General features: G+C 38.3%; 1 long non-coding RNA gene across 1 annotated transcript; it reads left to right on the plus strand.

The window, feature by feature from the left end:
- Positions 1 to 273: 273 nt before the first annotated feature.
- Positions 274 to 7,422, plus strand: LOC117876977. Its single transcript, XR_004645588.1, has 4 exons — positions 274 to 550; positions 963 to 1,130; positions 4,631 to 4,810; positions 7,037 to 7,422. It is a non-coding gene; the product is annotated as an uncharacterized LOC117876977 (long non-coding RNA).
- Positions 7,423 to 9,426: the final 2,004 nt, after the last annotated feature.

Consider the following 9,426-nt stretch of genomic DNA (forward strand, 5'->3'; position numbering starts at 1 on the left):
TCGACATCTGTTGGGGAAAAGGGAATGGTGAAACAACAATTTAGATTGAGATTGGTTTTGTTAAATGCATTTAAATTCCAAGATTAGTGGTGTTCTTTCTTTTTCAATTAGCATTTACTTGCAGAAAGGTTACAGATGAAGGGGCTGAGAAAGAGATCTTTTTTGGGGGGGTTAGCTCCCAGGGCAGTACAGAATGCACTAAAATCGTGCTAGGCAGAGTGGCACAGGACTTTGAAAAACTTACAATTGGTGCCAAAGCGGTTCCATTGAAATTCTCTACAAGGAAAAAAGAAACATTGATTTCACTTTTTCATTCTCTTAAAAACAGGCTGTAACTGGTATACGAAAATAATTATTGTTTCCTTTTCAAAGGCAGTCGCAAAGCACATTCATTCTGTAATCTAAACCTCCACTCTGTTTTAGTCTGTTGAAAGACTGCAACTTGTTAGGTTTGGTGGAAACAGAAAAAGAGAGGAAGGAAGGGTATAGGAAATGTTTTACCTACCTTGCTGCTATTAAATAAACCACTCCTGTTACCCAAGCTGTTTTGGTGAGTTTTGTTAAATGGAGAAAGCACAATGAAACAATGTTGGCATATGGTGAAATAATCGGTGAAACCAAGTGTATTCAGAACGACCTAGCCCAGGTTTCTCTAGGAAATATGTAGCTAGATGTAGCTATGGAAGATATTGAGAAAGGGCCTGATTCACCACTTCTGGTGTAATTGCACTGATTTCAATGTAAAGCTGGAGTAATACAAGATTGGATCAGGCCTGTATATTTATATTTTTCTTTGTTTCAGTATCACTCAGGATGTTTGTAGTGCATTGATTTCAGCCATTTGTACTTTTTGTGTGTGTGAACTGAAAATTGTATTGTTTCAGCTTTCAGATGCGGTAGTATTTTTTCTCTTCTTTTAAAAATCTAAAATCTAGAGGGTTTGTTCTTTTTTTTCTTTACAGGACTTGGAAACATACATTATTACTATCTGTTATTTACTGACGATGTGATCAGAGCTGCACAAGGCACAAGGCGATACAATCCCAGCTCTGAATACCTTAGAAAATTAAATGAGAGGCAAAGAAGACAGGGTGCACTGAGAACCCCAGAAGAAAGGGATCATTTGAGTGGTATGTTATTATTTCTCTATTTCTTAACATTAAAAAAAATTCAACAGTGTTTAAGGATCTGATCCACAGCACATTGAAATCAGTGAAAAGACTCCCATTGGTTTCAATGACCTTTGGATCTGGTCCTAAGTACACGGATCTTCATGATGGACAACACTTAGTGTCAACAGACTATGTTTGGTGTTCTTTTTGCTGTGCATGGTTGGGTAAAAGAACGTCAGTCTAGAAGAGTTGTCAACTATCTCTTTGGACACTTAAAACAAGCTGAGACTGATTACGCTATTTATTGATCTCATTTATATTGTCTTGGAGATTTCATGCTAATGTTAATCTGATGAAGTGTAGATGAAGTAGGCTGGAGAGTTTAGAATTGTGTATTTCCTGCACAGTGCTGTTAACAGACTAATTTTCATGGAAAGGATACCTGAATGAACCAGTGTACAGCCAGCATCTCCGAATGTATGATTGTCTAACCACAAGTAGATTACATAACAAGGAGGCTTACGAGAAACCAGACTTTGGACAGATACTCTTTCAAAGGGACAATCCCCCACTCCGGAGGTTTCTCTCCTTTCTCAGAAACCTTCCTATTTCTGTTCATTGTGTCCCTTTTAAAAAATGCAGAGAGCAACATGCATGCCCTCATTTTTGTGCTAACCACCTGGTTTCCTGTAAGTATCCAGACTACGAGTAAATTACATTCAATAAATTGTCTCGTCTTTTTATTGTTATTATTTCTGTGGACTGAATATTTCTGAACATGGTTTGGTCAATAACAAGAAAGCCAGGGGAAGATCCTCACTAGTGTAAACTGTCTTAGCTTCCTTGAAGCCAGTGGAGCTATGACAAGTGAAGTGAATTGTGCTATGATAATTTCCACCAGCTGAGGATCTTGCCCCTGGAGAGGAAAGATGCAATATTTTGTTTCTGAAAAAATAAATTGCTTTAAACAACTACTGCTTTGCTTTCTGCTGTAATCTTGATGCATACTCAGGTGTGCTCTATTTGCTTATTTGTCTTCTATTACCCACTACACAAAATAAGAGATTAATCAAGCAAATTTTACTCAGATGTGTAGTTCTGCCGAACACCATGGGACGAATTGTGAGAGTAAGAACTACTCACATGAGTAAGGGTTGCAGGCTCCTGCCTTTATGTACTAACGTAGGAAATAAAAATAGTCAGGTGTTTTGCTAAAAAATCAGTAACATCTCAAGAAAAATAAAATTTGGCTAGTCTTTTTTTTCTTTTTAAACAGCTCTTCTGGCTAAGATAAAATGCTATATGATATATTGTTTTGTGAGGGCTAAATTGTGCTGTTAGTCACAGCCCTCAGCAAAGGGTACTGAATGAATTATACCATCTCAGCAGTAGCTCCAGGAGGCATTGTCCTCTGAGGCATCATTTCCTCAGGTCTCCTCTCTTGCACCAGCCAGGGGTAAGTATTTATTGCTCATCTATGTCAACAGCAAATTATAACACACCATGTGCTTTACCCCATTCCTGCCCACTCACCAGCTCAGGGCTGGCAGGGTGCACAGTAAAATAGAACCCACAATCCTGCAGGCCCAGACCCAAGGTGTGGTTAACCCATGCACGAAACAGAGGTTCTTATTCCTCTCTATGGCTCTGCATGGGTGTGTTGTACAACCCACTATCTAGAAAGAACTAAATATTATATCATGCCAAAACATATTGTGCATGAACTGAAGAAATTACTATTCACTGACAGATAAATATCACTGCACCACTAGATAATACTGCCGAGCCAGCCCAGGGGTTGGATAACAGCACTACATGTTTTGCTGTGTGGAACTGAGATTGGAAGTGGCCTTGGATTTCTTACTACTCAAGGATCAGCTGAGGACAAGCATTTCAAAGGGTCATACACTTGCATCCAGGGGAGAGCATGCTGGCGAATGCACATGTGACTCCTGCTATTGATTATCAGGACCTGCTCCTGCAGCCTCTATGCAATTGAACCTTTATATAGCCTGGTCACAGGAGTAAAGGTTTGCAGGTTCATGTGCAAAGATACTTAACCTCTTTTCAAGCCACTGGTGGATTAGAAAGGGCAAGGCATAAAGAAAGGCAGGAGGAAAAAAGAGTTTCCAGAGAAAAAATAGTTGGGGATCAACACATTGTTTTCACACAGATTCCACTCAGGGTTAGTTTCAGTAAGAGGAAACCCAGCCTAGGGTGCCTGGAGATGAGCAGGGATGGAATCAGAAAACTAAAAATGAATGAAATTGTTCCCTGTAATGCACCAACATCCTTCACTGGGTTGCTTGGGGGAAATATAGGGCTGAATTTGGCCCTTGCATTTTGCTGTAAATTAAAGGCCTTACTAAATGCTCTAGGTTATATCAATGTATTTTTAATGCTTTCATGGTGTGGAGCGTTCTAAGCAAAAAGTGTCAACCCACAGATTTCACATTTGTCTAAATTTGCATTCTCCCAGATGGTCACATTTATTGAGTTTGTGAAGTTAACTGTCTCTTTCAGGGCCAGCCAGTCAGGGTTTGCTGTAGGTTAAAACATAAAATGAATCTTTCGTGTATTGACCTAGTACTACAGTCGAGCCCAAACCAAAACCTCTGCCTCAAACACCGCCACGTTTTGGGGAAGATCGGACCCAGATTTGCATCCAAGCTTCAAGAGCCAAATTCTGCTCTCCTTTTTACCAGTGAAACCCCATTGAATTCAATGTTGTTTTACCAGTATAAAGGAGAGCAGAATTTAGCCAGTTGACTTAGTAATACGTTCAGCTCACTCGTCACACAACCTCCAGTATGAATCAGATCAAAGAGGAAATAAAGCAGATGACATTAATGTGTTTCATGCCTAGTGAATAAACCTCAGCTTTTCAGCTATTGCAGCAAATGCACACAGACATATATATAAAACCCAGAATCCAAGAAAAATACTAAATTCACTGCATATCTAGGGATCGAGTTTCATTTTATTTATATGACAAGACAATTTTTGATCTTCTAAGACTATTCTCTGTAGCTACCAATTTTCGCTTAATTAAAAGTTCACAAAATTAAATCAAATGCGTTTCCTGTAAATTACACTAAACCAAAATGAACTAAAGGCCCATGGTCCAGGTAACTGTCAATTCTTCCTCTAGTAAATCTGTGTAATCACTATTTTTTCAAAGAAAATCCAAGTTTAATAGTTTGGGAATTTAATTATCATTTCTATTAGTGAAACTGCTTGAGAGGGTCTTGAAGACATTTCCTTTCACTTTAGTTTGTCCTATGTATAAATAGAGCACTTTGGTCCTTTATTGATTTGTCCTTTACTGCAGTGATCACCTTTCATTCTCTAGCATTCACCTTCCACCATTTATGAGCATTAAATCCCTATTTAAAAGAAATAATAGAACTGGAATGATGGCTCAATAGTGCAATGATCAGTAGAAGAACCCAGAGGACCCTAACTGAGTCAGAACTTTATTTCTTTAAGCTCACTAGTGATCTCGATATCTTTCGCAGGCTTCCTCTCCCTGGTGATGTGGATGCCAGCTGCTTTGGGATGGGGAAGAGGAGGGGAAAGAAAATGCCTTCATAAAGGACATTGGTCTACATGTGCAATACTCAGCAATTAGAATCCCCATGTGTGTGAATATGGGCTAACACATCAGCACATTTCTATTTTGAAATGAAGAGCAGCAGGTACATTTTGACACAAATTCAAATCAAACGTGTGCCTTTGATATCATATTGGCAAAACTCTATCATATGCTTTGCTAATCTAGTGTGCCGAGTCTCCTATGCTTATGTTTTTTGGAATTAAATTGCATGACTGTGCTTTGCTCTGTAAAATGTGTAAATGTGTAAATTATGTCAGGACAGATTGCAAATGCAAGTTGAAGAAATAAAAAATATGCTGCATTCATTGTAAAGAGTGCAGGGGTGTGGCCTATTAAATGGCAAGAGGGGGTTAATACCACTTAGCAAAAGATTTCAGGAAAGGATAGATGTATTTATTCAATATTTTTATTAGTATTATTATTATGATTGTTCTGCTGTAGCACCAAAAATCCCCAATCAGGACTGGGGACCCACTGCAATAGTCTTCTCCATCCTGAAGAATTTACAATCTCGTTAACAACAAGGTGGAACAAGTGAGTGTAATAAATAGCAGGAGGGAAGTGGGGCGGACAAGAGTAACAGTAGCTATATCATACAATTACATAGTCTGACAATGGCCCTGATTCAAGAAAGCACTTAAGTATGTGTTTATATGTAGCCATGAATAGGTATACTTTACTGAACAGGGGCCGTCGTGTGCAGCGTGATTGTTTTGAATGAATCAACCAGCTTTTAATCTATTTTAATTATATATATATATTAAAATATCCTCTCAAACTATAGCTCCCTTGTGCCCCCTTAATGTTTGATTTCTTTTTTCCTCTCCCTCCAGAAAAAAATGTTCCTATGATCTCTCTCTACATGCTATTCTCTTCCATTCTATTCTAGCTGCCCACTTGATTTACATGGGATTACTAAACCCTAAACCAGAAGTGTATGTAAAGTCAAGGGACATTGGGCCATATCCTCAGCTGATGAAAATATGCTTAGCTCTTTGGAAGCCAGTGGAGCTATGTTGATTTACACCGGCTAAGGATCTGGTCTATAGTATGAAATATGAGGAACTTATGAAAATATGCACTAACTGTAAGGAAGATCTGGACTTTTACAACACTTGTGGGTTTCAATAGGAGCAGGATTAGTTAAAGGGAGTCTCTCATTAAGCACATGTCCACTCGTGTGTGATGCATTGCTTGTTAAAATGAATTTCAGATGGCCAGAATAGTGATCATATTAACTTCCTAACTGGTTTCTTCATTTGAGAAGACTCAGCATTCTTATTTTTGCTACTGAGCAAATACCAGATCCCACTGAAATCAGCAAGAAAATTTCCACTGAATTCAGTGCATCTTATGTCCCATTGTACACTGAGTTATTTATGAATAGCATTGTTCCTTTATCATAGATTGATTAAAATTGTTATTAGATGACTGTGTTTAAATTCATATTGTTTGATTGTGTGATTGATTTAAACATATGTCATTCAAAATTGGGGATAAATGCACTGATTGTACAGGTTTTGGGTGGAGAAGGAATTTAACTGCCGCTATTTGTTTAAGTGGGTTATGTCTAAGCTAAAAAGTTATATAATCTGTACTTTTATTACTGAATATTGAATATTTTATCACAAACATATTTTGTAGTGATGTTTGAAGGCTTTACTTTTGATGCTTTGAAATTCAAAATGCTATCTTATAGGGGAAAAAAAACTTTAAAAGCAGTGTGAAAAAAATATATATCCCAAGGAAAGTGCATCTGCAGTAGCACATTGTCTCTCATCAAATTTGAGGTGAACCAAAACACTTAGTTTTTATTTCAACTTTTTAAATTTTGTATTCTAGTAGATAATGTCTGATAATGAAGCACAACATTTTAAAATTTCAAAATGAAAAGCTGTTTCAAAACAAACAAACGAACAAATGTTTGACATTGTTGGAACTTTCCACCCACAGTTTTCCTATACAATTAAATTCCAGTGAAATCAATTGGACTGTGCAAAGCATTTTGATTTGAACAGAACTCTAAACTGTACCCAGAAGCTCTCATTGTGACATCTATGGCCCGATTTTCAAATGAGTTTAGCACCAAGTCTTTTGAAAATGTGCACACGTATTTTGATGCCTAAATGGAAGCTGGACTCTAAATCTTGCCCTTCCTGGATATGGCCAACCTCACCGAGGTGCCCTTCACCTAAGCTGCCAGTAAACTGCTCTTAAATTTATGGGATATTAATATTTGTTATTATTACTTGTTTGGAATATCTACTGTATAGTTTCCACTAAACAGCTCCTTAATTTCTTTCTACAGCCTTGAGTTGGCACTGAAGATGAAAAGAGAATGAAGCTTTATTCTGAACGATGATCTTGCAATTGTGCTTCTGAAAGAGAAAGTGTTTCTGTTTGCATGATGTTTAGTGAAAGGGACTTTGTGGAGTTTTGTGGCTTCATGGAGGCATCCCATAACCCCCCCACCCCAAAAGATGAAACATGACACGTTCTTTGTAAGGGATCCAAGAATCCTACTTCTAACTCAGAGATTTCATATGTATGTAATCAACTTTTATTGGTTCAGTGAGGATGAAGCTTCCCCCTCCAATCTGAGCACAATACAAAGTTTGACAGTGTCATTAATAAAGGACTGTATGGCTCAGGCAAACTGGGAAGTTTGTGTAAGTCCTTTTCTTGGTGCTTTCACTGATGCTTGCATAGTGTATTCTAAAACGATACTTGCTGTCATCTATATATGGGCTGTGTTAGATTCAAAATGCAAACTGCCTGGCAAAAAGGAAGTAGCTGCTGCTGTGGAAAATCATACTTGAGCCTAAACAGTTTGGGAATTTTTCTAATACTTTTCTACTCTAGAGACCTATCCCTTCTCGATCACACCCATGGAAGGCAATGGCAAAGCTCCAACTGACTTCAATGCTGCAGGTCTTTGATGGGCACCTTTTGAGGCAGCTATTTTGATTTTTTCAGAAGCTGGTGTCATTTTCCAAAGGAAGAATTACAGAATCTTTTAGGAATGAAAACTCCGGGTTTTAGGAGTCAAAATTGCATTTTTGTCTCTCTCTCTCTCTCTCTACTACGCGTGCAATCTGTTCTTCAAAGTGGAGAGTGGTAAGAGCTAGAAATACTGTAAAAGATGCACTTGGAAGCAAGGCACCAAGTGTTACTGGATAGGGCACACTTTAGATGGATATTTATTTCTCCTGACCTCCAAATAAAGAGAATAAGATACCATTCTTAGTCAGCAGCCTGTTGGGATAGAGACCAACAAAACTTTTGAGCTGGGTAAAGCTTATTATTCACCACACTGTGCAATCTCATACACTCACTGCTTCTGGCTATGGTTAGCACACTAATGACCTCTCCCACCCATGACCCCCATTCTCCAAAAACAGCAGGTATTAAGTATCAGGAGGTATTGAAGCCATTAGTTACAAATTACAACCACTAGGGGTCAGGCTTTTACATCTGGCCTTAATAGTTAATACAATACCACTGGAAGGTTTCTCTCTTACAATACTTTAGGCTTAGGGTGACCAGATAGCAAATGTGAAAAATCGGGACGTGGGGTGGGGGGTAATTGGAGCCTATATATGGGATTACTAACCCCTATATAAGAAAAAGACCCAAAAATAGGGACGGTCTCTATAAAATAGGGACATCTGGTCACCCTATTTAGGCTCCACTTGAGTAACATCAAGGATAAACAAAGAACATGGTTATAAGACAGTGCACTAATAGATTAGAAATATTTCTGAACAGATGCCTATAGGTTACATCTCCTTTGTCCATTCCCAATGAAAAAATTAAAAAACAAAAGGGGGGAAAAGATGAAAAAAGGGAGGGGGGGACACAACATCCTCCCTCCCCCCAAAAAACAACAACAAATCAGTGTTGGGGGATTTTGAACACTAAAATGTTTAGCTTTGAATTTTCAATAAACTTTTTAAAATAATTTTAGAGTGTTTCAATCAAAAATTTCAATAAAAATGAACATTTTCCTATCAAAATTTCCATTTAGTTGAAAAGCTATTTTTTTGTAGAAAAAGCGTTTGAATGAAATATTGTAGATCAGCTCTCTGGCAACTGAAGACTGCTCCAGCCTCCAGCTCCCCAATGGTGACTGTGCATGCACGAGGACCTGCCACGTGCCACGACGACATGGCACGCAGCAAGCACCCTGTGCCCTTGGGAGCTCTGGGAGGGATTGTGCCTCAGAACAAAGAGTATGATAAGACTCAGTAGTTCCTTCTTTGGCAGCGTGCCTCTGCATCAGCTCTAGCATGGCCTAGTGGCTAAACATCATCATCTGACCCAGATTAATAGTCTATTATAAAAGGGAAAATGAATGGTCCTAATTATAGGGAAATATTTGTCCCCATAAACAGAAGCAGGTTTTTGAATCTTTTTTATTTTTTTATTTCCCTTACTTCATAGCCTGGTTGGGGGAAGCCTTGGTATGAAACAATTTTCTGAGATCTGCTGGTCTTTTTTAACCACATTTCATACTCATCTAAAGGGGAAGGACACAAGGAGTGCTATACTAAAACATGTGCCTTCTAGCTTGAAGATTTAATATCAATCTTCTTTCTGAGCCTGTATCTTAACTGAATATACAAGTGCAGTCACCACTATAGCTATCATACATCTTGAACTGTCTTCTCCATAATGATTAATACACCTGGGTTGCAT

The sequence above is a fragment of the Trachemys scripta genome, chromosome 4 (assembly GCF_013100865.1).
Source record: "Trachemys scripta elegans isolate TJP31775 chromosome 4, CAS_Tse_1.0, whole genome shotgun sequence".
Lineage (NCBI taxonomy): Eukaryota > Metazoa > Chordata > Testudines > Emydidae > Trachemys > Trachemys scripta.